Here is a 14145-nt window from a genome sequence, read left to right as displayed (position 1 = left end):
GTTAGTGTGGTAGGCCGGCTGAGAGGTTAATGAAGTCAAGCACCACCATGACGTCGAGTCTTGCCTGTACTGAGGAATGGTGCCTGTGGCACTCCACTGCTGCCATGCCCATCTGCACCTGTGAATTTCTCTTTGCTTTATAAAGGAACTTTGGGGTTTCAGCACTGGTAGACACCCTCTATTATTTGAGCTTCTTTACACCTTACTAAAAGCTTGAGCCTACTGTTTCAACTGCATTACATTTTCCCCTATCTGCTATAAGGAGCATTTTAAAGAATTTATTTCCCTTATTTTTAACAGAAACAATAGCACCATAATGTATGGCTTTGGAAGATGAAGAAGGCTGTGTATAATTTTAATTGTCAAGATTTTGTTTTGAAAGGGAAAATAATTATGTTATATATTTGTGGGAGATTATCTCTAGACATCATTAAAGACAGGCAGATTTCGGGGCACCTGGGTGGCTCAGTGGGTTAAGCCTCTGCCTTCGGCTCAGGTTATGATCCCAGGGTCCTGGAATCGAGCCCCGCATCGGGCTCTCTGCTCAGTGGGGAGCCTGCTTCCCCTCTCTCTCTGCTCGGCCTCTCTGTCTGCTTGTGATCTCTCTCTCTGTCAAATAAATAAATTAATTTAAAAAAAAAAGACAGGCAGATTTTTGCAGTATTAGGCACATACGGGGATTTTGTATTTTGTTACTCTTATTAAAACCTGGTAGCTTTGCACAGTTGCAGTATCGTAGCCAATGAGGTTTATCCGAGGCACAATTATTGCTAATTGAAAACCTGGTATGGGAGTTTTTCGACACTGATTTCAATTATACCTGAAAGTTCTGGATTATCTGAGTTATCCTGTTTGTGACTTTTAAAAACATGTACATGGAGGAATCAAAGAATAGTGGGAAAGGAATTGGACTTGAAGTCTGAGGACCAGGGATCTAAATGTTGGATTTGACAATAACCCACTAACCATGACCACAGGCAAATCCCTTACTCTCCACTGTAATTCTTTTCATTTTTAAAATAAAAGAGTTATAATCAACTGAGTCAATTATATCTACAATGCTTTTCATTTTTATAGCTCTTTCTTTCTCAGCTAGTGTTCCCCCAATTATCACTGAAGGAAAAATTATCACATCACATCTTATGAAAAAGGAATGCCAAGCAATAATATTTTTAGTAGAAAGCTGTTCACTGCCTTATACTCAGCTTAGGCACACGCTAGGTATCCAAAAGTGCTTGTCGAATAAAGTGTTATTTTTATTTGTGATGACCAGATACCTATGCATGCTATGTAGCTTGCCTTGTGAAACTCTGTCCATTGCCAGATCCATTAGACACCATAACACTGTGGAGTGTGTTTCTAAGCAGAAAGGAGGGGAAAGGTCCAATCTAAGCTTCTAGTAACAAAAGCACAGGAGCACTGGGTGTTATACATAAACAATGAATCTTGGAACACTACATCAAAAACTAATGATGTATTGTATGGTGACTAACATAACACAATAATAATAATAATAAAAGCACAGGTAAGAACATAGGGCTATCAGGTCAATGGAATGGTGAGATGTCTTTTGTATCTGGAGCATGGAGTTTATGCAAGAACATAGTAGGAAACAGAACTAGAAAGGTGGGTCCGAGACCAGTCCAGAAGGATCTTGAACTCCTTGTGAGGGAACACAAATATCATTATATAGTGCATTCATCTTCCCTTACTAGTATTTCTGTTACTTCAAAACAAATTACTACAAAATGAACAACTTCAAGCAACACAAGTTTATTATCTCACTGCTCTGTAGGTCAGAAGCCCATATTAGTTTGGCTGGTTTCTCTGTTCTGGGCTTCACAAGGCCCAAATCAAGGTGTCAATCATCTGGGCTTTTTTTAATTGGAAGACTGGGAAGAAAGTGCTTCCAAGCTCCTTCAGGTAGTTGGCAGAATTCAGCTCTTTGTGGTTGGAGGACTAAGGTCCACTTCCTTGCTGGTATCAGCTGGGAGCTTCCCCCAGCCAGTTAAGGCCATCTGCACTGTGTGTCTCATAGCACTCTTCATCCTCAAACTAGTAAGGGCACATCAAGTCCTTCTTATCCTTAGACATTTAACTTCCACATCTACCACATTTCTGTCCCCAGCCAGAGGTAATTCTGTTTTTAAAGACTTGTGTGTGCTCACCTGGATAATCAGAGTCACTTTCTCTATCCGAAGGTCCATAATATAATCACATCTGCAAAGTCCCTTTTGAATATCATTTTCACTGGTCCAGGGGTAGGGCATTAACATTGGGGGGGGGGCACTGGGAAACATGGGAGGCTGCCGAGGAGGGGAGTGGTTACGTATATACATACACACATACATACATAACATACATACATACATAACAAATATGGACAGACAATTTTCTAGTGTCCAAGCTCTGTTACAGGTACTAGATATGGTATATGTGCTGCCGAAGCGAGCACTAGGTACTAGATATGGTTGGAAACCTATCCACCAACAAAATCTTTTCTACAGCTCTTTAGATCAGAATGCAGTATAAGTACCTCTTTACAACTAAACTCACGTTCAGTTCCGAAACACACATGCACATGGGCGCATGAACACACACACAAGCAAACGTACACATGTGTTCCCTCCCACCCCATGCAGGGGAATAACATGGAATGCATTCTGTTTCCTATAGGGTCTTTGGCTGCATTCTCACTGGAACTGGCACCTGGCAAGCATGTGATGCCAAGTAGATAATATTTTTGAAAGCATGGGGTTATTCAAGGCTGGTTACTAATAATTGCATTTGTGATGATAATGATGTTGATGACAGAATGGAAGTAGTGATTGCAATCATTATGGTAAGTTGAAGGATGCAATTAGGCCAACAGATCAATGGGCCAGAAACTGAAAGTGGGACTTGGAATTGGATGACTGATGGGAATGTGCACAAGAAACCAAGAATGTGTGGGAATGTGAAGGTGGTAGCTATCGGCCTTGACCACAGAGCCTGACTGAAGGAGGATTTTTTTTTTTTTTTTTTTTTTTTTTTTTTTTTTTTTTTTAAGAGTTATTTTTTTGACAGATAGAGATTACAAGTAGGCAGAGAGGCAGGCAGAGAGAGAGAGAGAGGAGGAAGCAGGCTCCCAGCCAAGCAGAAAGCCCGATGCGGGGCCCGATCCCAGGACCCTGGGATCATGACCTGAGCCGAATGCAGAGGCTTTAACCCGCTGAGCCACCCAGGCGCCCCTGAAGGAGGATTTTGACATAAAAAGATGTTGTCCAGAGATCCCAAGGGCAAGAAACTGGCAGACAGACTGTTCTGGAATCCAAGGTGGCTGATAAGATACTAGAAATTCCTGTCAGTTAGTGAAGACCTATCTGGTCCAGACTGAACCCTTAAACGCTTAGAGTGTGCCCCTTTTCACAGCCTTAGGCATTCCATAGATTTTTCAGAAGGAGAGAGAAAGAGATAGACAGACAGACACAGAGTTGATAGGAAAAGGTGGGCAGCCTCCAGTACCTTTTCTAATGTGAGGTGGTCAACCTCTGACCCTGGGCCCTATTCTCCAACCTTTCCCATTACACCCCATGCAGAGGAACTGTTAGTCTGTGGGTCAGGACATCATCATGGTATTGCTGACAGCAGGCAAGGCCATTGCTAGGTTGAAAAGTCAGGCAACCACGTGTGATTCTGGCTTTTCTGCAGTTGAGTGCCTGTTGATCTGGGTGGTCATCATGTTGATTCCTCCCTCCTCCCTGTAGCTCCTCAAACATGCTCACCTCACCTCAGTATCCATCTTTCTCTCTGCTGCTCTCCCTTCCATGAATTGACGGATTCCCAGAAGTCCCAGAGGTCCTGCTCTCTCTTCATAATTGTGTTTGTTGTACCTTGGACATATTCAGTAATAACAGCCACATGCTTGATAAGTAACATCCACAAATGATCTGGAGCCTAACTTCAGGATTCACGTCAGCTTTAGCAGAGACCCCTGCACTTGGGTTGGGGGGGTCTCGGCCGGCTAACACTTAGTAGTATTTCAACTCTTTTTTGCTATTCCTCCCGGGGTATTTGGCTATCTTAGGAACCTAGAACAGGGTGGTGGTGGTGATTTTCAAGGTAGGATTAAGGCATTCCTACATCCTCTAGCAAGTTATCATCAAAATTCCACTGCAATCCCTAATAGATTGTTATGTTTACTCTTGGGAACAAAACTGTGTCATTAACAAATTCCTTTAAAAAAAAATCAGCATTCTGTGTGTACTGTGATCTTCAGGTCTTAAGTTCTTTCACAGAATCTCACGAGGTCTAACAGACTCATTAGAAGGACACACAACAACAACAACAATAATAAAGTAGCACTAAATACAGAATACCCAAACCCTATCTGGTCTCTAATGTCCCACATAATTTAGACACTAACAACTGATGACCTCCTTGACATTGCCTCCCATCATTCCCTGTTCCCCACTTCTGGCTCACTCTGCCTTTGCCACACTGGTACCCTCTCCATTGCCAAGCATGCCGAGCAAGTCCCAGGCTCCAGTCCTCCAATACTTAGAGCTTCCTGGAGATGGAAGCCAAGGCCCCCTTCCTCACTCCACTCTTACCTCTGCTCAGTGGTTGCCCCCTTGCCCCCAGGTAACCCCCTGCAAAGCACCTGCTGTACGTCATGCCCTCTTTCCTCGCTAGAACTCACCCTATTACACTCATCCCCTACTGACATAATTGTACACTTATCCCCATTTGACATGATTTACATCCATCCTAATTTAATATTCAATTGTCCATCTCTCTCACCAGAGAAGTTCCAGGGGACAGCGAGGTCTGTTTCATTCATGGCTCTATCCCAGTCCCCAAACCAGTAGCTGGCATACATCACAATGCTCAAATAATTATCACTGAACAAATGAATGTCTATTTTGTAGATGTCAAAGGTGAGGCCCAGGGAGGCAAAGTGACTTTTCCCAAAGTTACAATCTGATAGTCACGTCAGCTGGGACCCAAACCCAGGCCAACACCCTTCACACTGCACCAAGTGGTTTAGTGGAGGCGACGTGTGTTGTACTGCAGAGCTGGGTCAACTAAAGGGGTACTTGGCTGGCTTTGGTCTTTGCTTATGCATGTGGCCACCTTCATTTTCATATCTTCCCATGTCAGCAAAAGCCACGGGCCCCTGTGCCTTCTTCATCACTCTGCCTCTTCCAACTGCCCCATTCCAGCAAACACTTGGCAGGTGGCCCATGGCTTGCTTTTGGCAAGAACTGCTTCCTGTAGTTTTTCCGGCACAGGCTGTGTGTTTAGTTCTGAGGGCCCAGTGAGTTCAGTGACTTTCTTGACTGGTATCTATCTTTTCCACTATTTCAGATTCATCTTGTAGACAAAAGAGGCTTTGAGAGTCTGTAGACTCTCTCAGTGGCCCATTCCAGTTGAGGAAATCTCACTCAGGAGCAGCACCTGGCATCTCAATGAAGGGCCTGGGCCACTGGGTCAGTGCGCTGATGCTGAGCACCCAGTGATGGTGGGGAGATGCAAAGGCATCTTCTGCTCATCAAAACATCATAATGCTCGTGTGTGTGTGTGTGTGTGTGTAGAAGGCAGGGTGGGGAGCAATAAATACATCAAAACATGTCCAAATAAGTATAAAAATACAGAAAAAATAAAAATGATAGAACCTACATTCTTAAATGTTTAAGTAATGGAAAATCTAAAATTAGGTGGGATTGGCCACATTTTAGGAGCAGAATAGAAAATCAACAACAGTGATTTGCAGTTTACAAAGTGTTTGGTATAGAGTGGTTTTCAGACCACGAGTCTGAGTGTGAGCTCTATGCCTTAACTTGCTGTAAACCTAGAAGCATGCTAGTCTTTCTCTGCCTTGGTCCCTCATCTGTAAAATGAGTCTTCCGATGGTGGTTGTGAGCATTAAATGAATTGATAAAGGCCCTTAGCAAGGTGCGTAAGTGAAAATAAGTGCATAATGAATGTGAGCTATCACAGTTACATTATTTAATTGGATCATTACAACAACCTCTTGATATGAGGGTAGATATTAGCATTTCCACTAAAAACAGAGAAAACTGAAGAGCAGAGAGAACAAATGACTTCAGCCAAGATCACAAGGTTACGGAGTAAGAGAGCTACAACTCTGACTCCATTCATCCATTCATTCAGGCACTTAACAGCTACTATGCCAAGGATAGGGTCTGATGACATAGAAGTAAAAGGAACAACATTCCCTATTCTTGTGGAATTTGTATTTAGTGGGGGAAATAGGCCATTAACAATAAACTATATGGAAGGGAAAGAAATACCGATTCTGGTAAGAGGACAAAGCGCTGAGAGGTGAGTGTTATGTCAAATAAGGGGGGAGAGGGGAAGGTGGCACTTGATCAGTGAGACAAGCAAGATGAGGGAGTTTTGCTAAACATACAGTAAGAGGGGGAAGGGCTTTGTAGGCAGAAAGAACAGCAAAGAGGAAGGCCCTGAGGCTGGAGCATATGTGCAGGGCTCAAGGAACAGCAAGGAAGGCAGTGTGGCTGGAATGGAGCTAGTGAGGGAATGAGTGGAAGGAGAAGAGATCAGAGGGGCCAGTGGATCGACCCACTCAGGATTTTATTCTGGATGACAGGGTTAAGGTGTTAGCACCATCACTATCCTCCTGAGCAACATCATCACCTTCCCATAGTCAATGAAGAAAACTAAGATTCAACATCACCATTACCACTGTCACCATAACATTTGGCAATGCAAGAACCCCAGAAGTCCAGTTTGAAAAAAAATTACTAATAAATGTGGCACCACTCTGGTTTTTAGGGATTTTATAAAATGGTCCAGTTTTGTTCTCCAGAGCTTAGATGTACATTTAGTAAAGATTAAGGTGGGGTTCTGGTGGATGGCAGCCAGGGCATCTGGGAATGCTCGAGTTCTGCTCTGCCATTCACCCCTTCCTGCTTCCTTCCCCAAGAAAGCTGTACCCACAAGAAACAGCAGCAACTGAGAATCAAAGAAAAATATCCATTGTACACATCATCCTTTGCCTTTGACAGATCAGCTTCAAGGATGAAGAGAGCTTTTGATAATGTCTTCAGGGAAGGAAGGAAGGAGGAAAGGAGGAGGAATGGGAGGAAGGAGGGGAAGGGGGACGGGAGAGGGGTAAGAGGAAGGAAGGGGAGGGAAGTCTTTAGAGGGACAGAATGGTGGGACCACCTCAGCCTCCTGAACTTTTAAGGTTGAGAGACCTAGAAAAGAGCATTGCCAACCGCCACAGACTTTTGTTACCTACAACAGGAAAGGCAAATGTTCAGAAATGTTAAGGCCACAGCTTAAGTACACCGAGAAAATGATGGTTAATGTCGCCTCGACATCTACTTTTCCTCATTGCCGAGCTGGCCCCACATGTTCAAACACTACTCTGCTGAATGTTCAGGAAAGTGTATTTATAGGATTAAGCAAACCAGGTGTGAAAGTCTCCCCACATTTCTCCACAAGGACAATGGAAGATTTGGGGGCTTGGAGACTGGGATTCAGAAGTAAAGGCCACTGCTGGACAGTTGCATGCAGTCATATCATAGGTGTGTGCGAAACTGGGAGGCTGGAGCTCTGGAATTGTCTGGGGTGAGAAGAGCTGAAATGTAGTTGTGCACATGACCCTGCCATGTATGCTAAGGGGAGACACTGAGGGAACTTGAACAGGCTAATGACATTTAATTTCTGCAGAGTTTCCTTCTCCCAACTGAAACTTGTAATGTGATGGTAGGAATATCTTCTGTCAAAGCTCTGAGAAATTCAAATGCTCTATCCTACCTTAAATGTACTTTTTATTTTTCCATTTTGAAGGTCCAAACCCCTTTTCAGGGTTGTAGAAATGAAAAGACCTTTCTTTAAACCCTTCTTTTCTACCCTCTGGAACCCATAGCATGGACCTCCTCTTCTCTTCCCAGAGCTGCCTCCCACCCATCCTTTTGTGTCTCACCTACTCTCTGTTTAATCCCATCTGCACCCTGAGATGAGGACCTGCCACTTCCTCCCACTGGGGCTTCTGGAAACATGGTGAGATTTGAACCCCAGACACTGAGGCCCTGCTGTTCTATAGCAGCTCCAGCTTGGCACCAGATACTTTGGAAAGGCTAGCATTTTAGGACTCAGGGCACTGAATTCTGTGAAGGAAAATGAAGCAGGTGAAATGATACAGAGTGACTGAGAAATGTGCATGGGAGAAGTGTCATTTCAGAGAGAGTGGCCAAGCATCTCTGAGGAGGGAACACTGGTACAAAGAACCTCAGTGAGGATACCCTGGGGAAGAGGGTTCTAGGCAAAAACAACAGCAAGAGCAAAGGCCCTGAGGTAGAGAGTGCTCGCTTGTTTTTCCAAATTTTTTTTCATTGTGGTAAAATACACTCAACATAAAATGCACCATTTTAACTGTTTTTAAAGTATATAATTCAGTGGCATTAAGTATATTCACATTGTCATGCGACTGTCACCACCATCCATCCCCAGAACAACTTCATCATTTCCAACAAAAACTGTGTACCCATGAAACCCTAACTCCCCATTCCCCCCAGGTCACAGTAACTACTATTCTATGTTCTGTCTCTATGAATCTGAACCCTCTAGGGACCTCACATAAGTGGGATCATACAGCAGTTGTCCTTCTATGTCTGGCTTATTTCACTTAGCATGTTTTTAAGGTTTGCCCAGGTTATAGCATTTGTCAGAATTTCCTCTTTTTAAGGTTGAATAATATCCCATTGTAAGGATAGACCCCATTTTGTTTACACATTCATCTGTCAGTGAACACTTAGGGTACTTCTACTTGTTGGCTATTGTGAATAATGCTGCTATGACCATGCAGTTAAAAATATCTGGTTGAGTCCCTGCTTATAGTTCTTTGAGGTCTATACCCAGAAATGAAATTGCTCAGTCATTTGGTAACTCTATGTTTAACCTTTTGAGGAATAGCCATACTATTCTCCATGGTATCTATGCCATTTTACATTCCTTCCAGCAATGCACAAGGGTTCTGATTTCTCCACATCCTTACTAACACTTGTTTTCTGTCACTTGATTTTTAAAGAAAAGTGAGAAGCCCAGCATGCCTGGATCAGAGTAAGCAAGAAAGACAAGGCAGGAAAGGGCAGGAAGAATGCCAGGGAACTCTAGCCCTGAAGGGCCTATAGCTGTGGGAAGGACTCTGGCTAATACTTGGAGTGAGACTGGGAGTCTCTGGAGAGATGTGAACCATGAAGGATCATAATCCCATTGATAATAAGGAAGGTAAATCTAATGCTCCCAGCTCCAGAAGCCTGGGGCCTCCAAGGACAGCACAACCCTCTTTTCTTCCAAGCTGCCAAAGGGTTAAGTAAATGCAAACACGGATAAAGGCAGTGAAAGAAGATACTTCCTTCCCCTGGCTGACACACCTGATGCAGGAAGCCGACTCCTGCTCCCTGGGAATGAGAGGCCTGGCAGACTGGTGCTTCAAGGAGAAAATGAACTTCGCCTGGACACAAGATGGCTTAGCACTTCCCATGTTCGTTTCTGAGAGCTACTGAACAGCCTGAGGCCCCATCTGTTTTCAATCTTGTTAAAAGGGCCTCGTGTACTGGCGCCTATTTAAAATAATGCACACATGGAGTTTCTAAAATGAAGAAGAAAAAGGGCCCATGCTTTCCCGGCCGGCACGGCTTATGTGTTTATTTTGGAGCAGGCTTTGGGAGTTCTGAGACAAGACATAGCTAATTTCTCTTCCCGAGGTTGATTTGCAAGTCCCCATAGGCTTCTGCTTCAAGCATTTAAGGCAGCTTGGTATGAACCAGCCACCCTTCAAAAGCCCACTGTGAAATATCTCCAAATTAAGGATGGGCTCAGGATAGGGAGAGACCAAGGACCACTTTCTTCCTTGTAAAGGAGCTGTTCCTCAATTCCTTTTCCTCAGTAGGGATTCTTGTTTCTAAAAAGCCACATTCTTCTTCTCAGATGCTCATTTTCTTCCCACGGGGCCAGAGTAGTTCCAAGATCGCATGATCCAGGTAGGGCTCGGAGCCAACCTGAACCGAATCCCCGAATGGGGACTGCAAGGGGTGGGGACTGGGAAAAAGAGCCACTTGGGATCAGTGCACTCCCATGTCAAGAAGCCAAGGCAAGGTGGGGGGGGGGTGTCTGTCCACTTCCGGGGAGCAGCGTGCCCCTCTGTGCTGCTGATTCACACTGGCACTTGCACATCCAGTGCCACGAGAGTTGAAATGGGTCCTTCCTGACCTTGCAGGCTCAGAGAAAACACCTCATCAGTTTAGATTACATACACAGCCTCATCAATGATGGCCCCACGTGTCTGGGGACTTTATAAATAACTCCCCCCGCCCCCAGAGAAAGGGGGATGCAAAGAGGGTATAAGAGAGACAGGATGAGTATGTCAGTGGTGGCTTGGCAGTGATGGCTCACGTCTTCTGCACCTTCACATCTGCTTTCACTCTAAGGACCTGGCTGATATTATTTTCACTTGGTGGTAGTGATGGCCAGTGGCGATGGTGGCAGTGGTGATCCCAGTAGGAACAACAGTAAGAGAAGCAGCAGCAATGGAGGCATAAGTAGGAGAAGCAGTGGTTGTAGTCTTTGGAGAAGCAGAAACAAAACATGGTGATACTACTGACTAGCTGTAATAGGACGAGATGAGGTAGCTATACGGATACCATGGGTATTTCCAGTGGCAATGTATTTATAATTTCATAACATACATAATATTTATATTAGGATTAAAATGTATAGTAGTTTTTAAGCACTTACTATGTGCTGGGCACTGTTCTAAGGACAGTAACCACCCGAGGTAGGTCCTCTTATTACTATGCCCACTTTATAGCTGGGAGCACTATGGTATAATGAGATTACATTTATTTCTCAAGGGAAGTTACAGACCAAGAGAACACAAGCAGTCTGGCCTCAGGGTCTCTGCTCTTAGCTACTCTACCAGGCTTCTTGCAACCCAAGGCAAGGAGAGCAGCAGGCCTAGAGGTGGTGGTAGGATTACAGTGGAGAATTACCTCTGAAGAGGCCTTAATCAGTTTCTGGAGGGTCAAAGGATTCAGGGTTTTCTGACTATGAATTAAACAGAGCAGTAATTTTTATTCTCTAATTTATTTAAATGTGGGGTTTTTATATAAGATTTAAATGGAAATAAAAGAGTTCTGTTTTAAAAGACTTAAAAAGCTGTGGTGGGTGAGGCTTTGGATTTTAGACAGGTGTATTAACCAAGTCTTATTTTCTGTATTCTGATGTTTTGACATCCTGAGGCCTTGCTGACCCTGGAAAGATTGCCTCTCACAGAGTTTTAGCGAATTCCTATAGATGTAGTAAATAACTCATCATAGAGAGTGCCTTTCAAATGCAAGCCAAAACCAATCCAGAGCCCATGTGCCAACCACCTTCTCTGTGGGGCTCTCACACTCCAGGCCACCATCCCCCTGCCCTAAGACACCAGGGCCAGGTACCAGACAACCAGGGACAGCCCCCTACACCCCAGAGCCTGCTGAAATGATTCCAGCTAGCCAGTCCTAAGGCTGCTTACCCTGCTTGCCTTTTCCTTCCTGCAAAGCCATAAAAAGGCTCCTGCCCACATTTTCCCCTAGCTCCTTCTGCCTCCTAATGGGCCATGGTATTCATGTGGTCCCCCAATGTGGGGGACCTACTTTTAGGGGACTATGAATACAATGAACTTATCTTTCATGTCAGTCACTTCCGTGCATCTCACCATACTTAACTAAAACAAATCCTGGGTACTTTTAAAAAAAATGTTTTATTAACATATAATGTATTATTAGCCCCAGGGGTACAGGTCTGTGAATTTCCAGGTTTACACACTTCACAGCACTCACCATAGCACAAACCTTCCCCAACATCCATAACCCAACCACCCTCTCCCTAAAATCCTGGGTACTTTTACAACAGGTCTGATCCAGCCTGCAGGATTTCAACAGACTCTAGGCCTCTGCTGAGCTACTGGGTACAAGCCAGGGGACACATTTCTTAATGTGGGATTGCATTGCAAAATCACCCAGCATGGGCTAAGACAGATCCAGGTTTCAATTCCATTCTTGGAACTTCCTAGCTGTGTGCTCTTGGGGAAACACGGGAATTTCTGCCTCACTGTCTTTGTCAGGTAAGAATGGGGGAGAAGGTCCCTGTCTTGTCCTTGTCTCTGAAGTTTCTTTGGAGAGGTCTGGTCTGGGAAGCCCTTACCACCACAAACTATACTACTATTACCTATCTTTATGGAACCACAGGACTCCTGGCACAAAAGGTGTCATCTTTGAGTTTTTCTGTCTAGAACAGGGTTTCTCAACCTTGGCACATTGACATTTCAAGCTAGATAATTCTTTGCTGTGGGAGGCTAGCTTGTGTATTTCAAGATGCTTAGCAGCATCTCTGGCCTTTACCCATAGATGTCAGTAGCATTTCCCTTTTGTGACAACCAAAACTGTTTCCAGCCATTGCTAAACGTCCCCTAGAGAGCAAAATCTCCCCTGGTTGTGAATTATTGATATACAAGTAGGAATGAGTTAAGTTCTTTCCCTTTTCCCTCCCTCCCTTCCTCTCTCCACACTTTCTTCCTTCTTTCTTTCCTTCCTCTCTCCCTCTCCCTTATCACCCTCCCCTCAAGACTTTCCAAAGACTCTCAGTAGTCTGCAACCCCAGGTACCCCTGTGGAATACCATGGCTCTAAGAGTACAACTGGAAAACAGTTGCCCTAGCAGACAACTCCAAGTTACAGATCGCCAGAAGAATCAGAGGTCTGCTGTTCAGAGCTCTTGGTTTCGTTCCCTTCATATATTTATTAACTGAGCTCATCTTTCAGGATCCAACCACCTTATCCATAATTTGTCATCCTTTTTAAGCAGGCTTGGATTAAACCCACAGAATGTGAGAACTGAAAGTTCCTTTGGGGTCATCCTATGGGTTTCGTTTTGCTGCCAGCTCTGGCTGCTGTGTAGAGAATAATGAGGCTGCCTGCCCTAAGCTCAGCTGGAAAGCGTGCCTTCATTGAGCAGTGGTATCTGTTGTGGCTGGGGGAGGGCTGGCAGGTAGAAAATGCTCCATGCACTTCACAGTTCCTTCTTTTACAAAATGATGAACGTGGATCAAGGATCCCCTCTGATTTAATGAAAATGGGCCAAATTCTTACAATGTGTTGAACATAGTAGTACTGCTATTACCATCTCCATTTTATGGATAAGGAAACTGAAGTTTAGACTATAGAGTCACAGGCCCCAAATCCCACAGGTAATAAGAGGCAGGACCAGGATTCAATCCCTTACTCTTCTGATCCAAGGCATAGCTTCATCTATCATGCCAAACTGTCTCAAAATGTCTCTTCTTTCTTCTGAGGCAACAAATGATTTTCCTCCACACAAGTAAAATATAGAGTAGTAATAAGAATTAGTAAAAATTAGCCTGTTTATTTCGAGAATCTTAATGTCATTTCCCAATAAATATATGCAAAGTGTGCTTAAGGCAAAGGTTAGAAGAAACCAGAACAGGCAGTAGATGCATATCCCCAGGAATGAAGGGGGAGTTAGCAGTGGGCGTTAGGAGAACACAGTGCTTTATAGAATATGGGCTGCTGGGGAGCCAGGGGTTCAAATCATGACTCTGCCAACTGAAAGCTGCTTTCCTGGACCAGTGATAGTAATACAAAACTTACATGGTCACTGTGAGGATAAAGTAAGGGTATGTATAGTAAATTCTTAGCAGAGTATCAGGTATCTCTGTGTGTGTGTAAAGCAAGTACTTAACATATGGGAGTCCTTATATTATCACTGTTACTGGTACTATGAAATACTAAATTTCATGATGGTGTTTAGAGGAAAGAAGTCTGGTTCTAAACTGCTTAGAGACTACAAAAAAGAAGTGGGGAAAGACCTAGGTTTTAGAGAGAAGGTGAACACAGGGGCGCCTGGGTGGCTCAGTGGATTGGGCCGCTGCCTTCGGCTCGGGTCATGATCTCAGGGTCCTGGGATCGAGTCCCACATCGGGTTCTCTGCTCAGCAGGGAGCCTGCTTCCCTCTCTCTCTCTCTCTGCCTGCCTCTCTGTCTACTTGTGATCTCTCTCTGTCAAATAAATAAAATAAAAAAAAAAAATCTTAAAAAAAAAAAGTGTGGGAATCC

General features: G+C 44.1%; 1 protein-coding gene and 1 pseudogene across 2 annotated transcripts in view; one reads left to right on the top strand and one right to left on the bottom strand.

Moving 5' to 3' along the window:
* The window catches only part of SYN3 (synapsin III), a 462269-nt gene that overhangs the window by 376717 nt on the left and 71407 nt on the right, over window positions 1–14145 (bottom strand). The window lies entirely within an intron of this gene.
* Window positions 714–878, top strand: LOC123947734 (annotated as a pseudogene).

Source organism: Meles meles, chromosome 7 (genome assembly GCF_922984935.1).
Source record: "Meles meles chromosome 7, mMelMel3.1 paternal haplotype, whole genome shotgun sequence".
Taxonomy (NCBI): Eukaryota; Metazoa; Chordata; class Mammalia; order Carnivora; family Mustelidae; genus Meles; species Meles meles.
The sequence above is the reverse complement of the archived record's forward strand: the minus strand, read 5'-3'. Positions and strand labels throughout refer to the sequence as shown.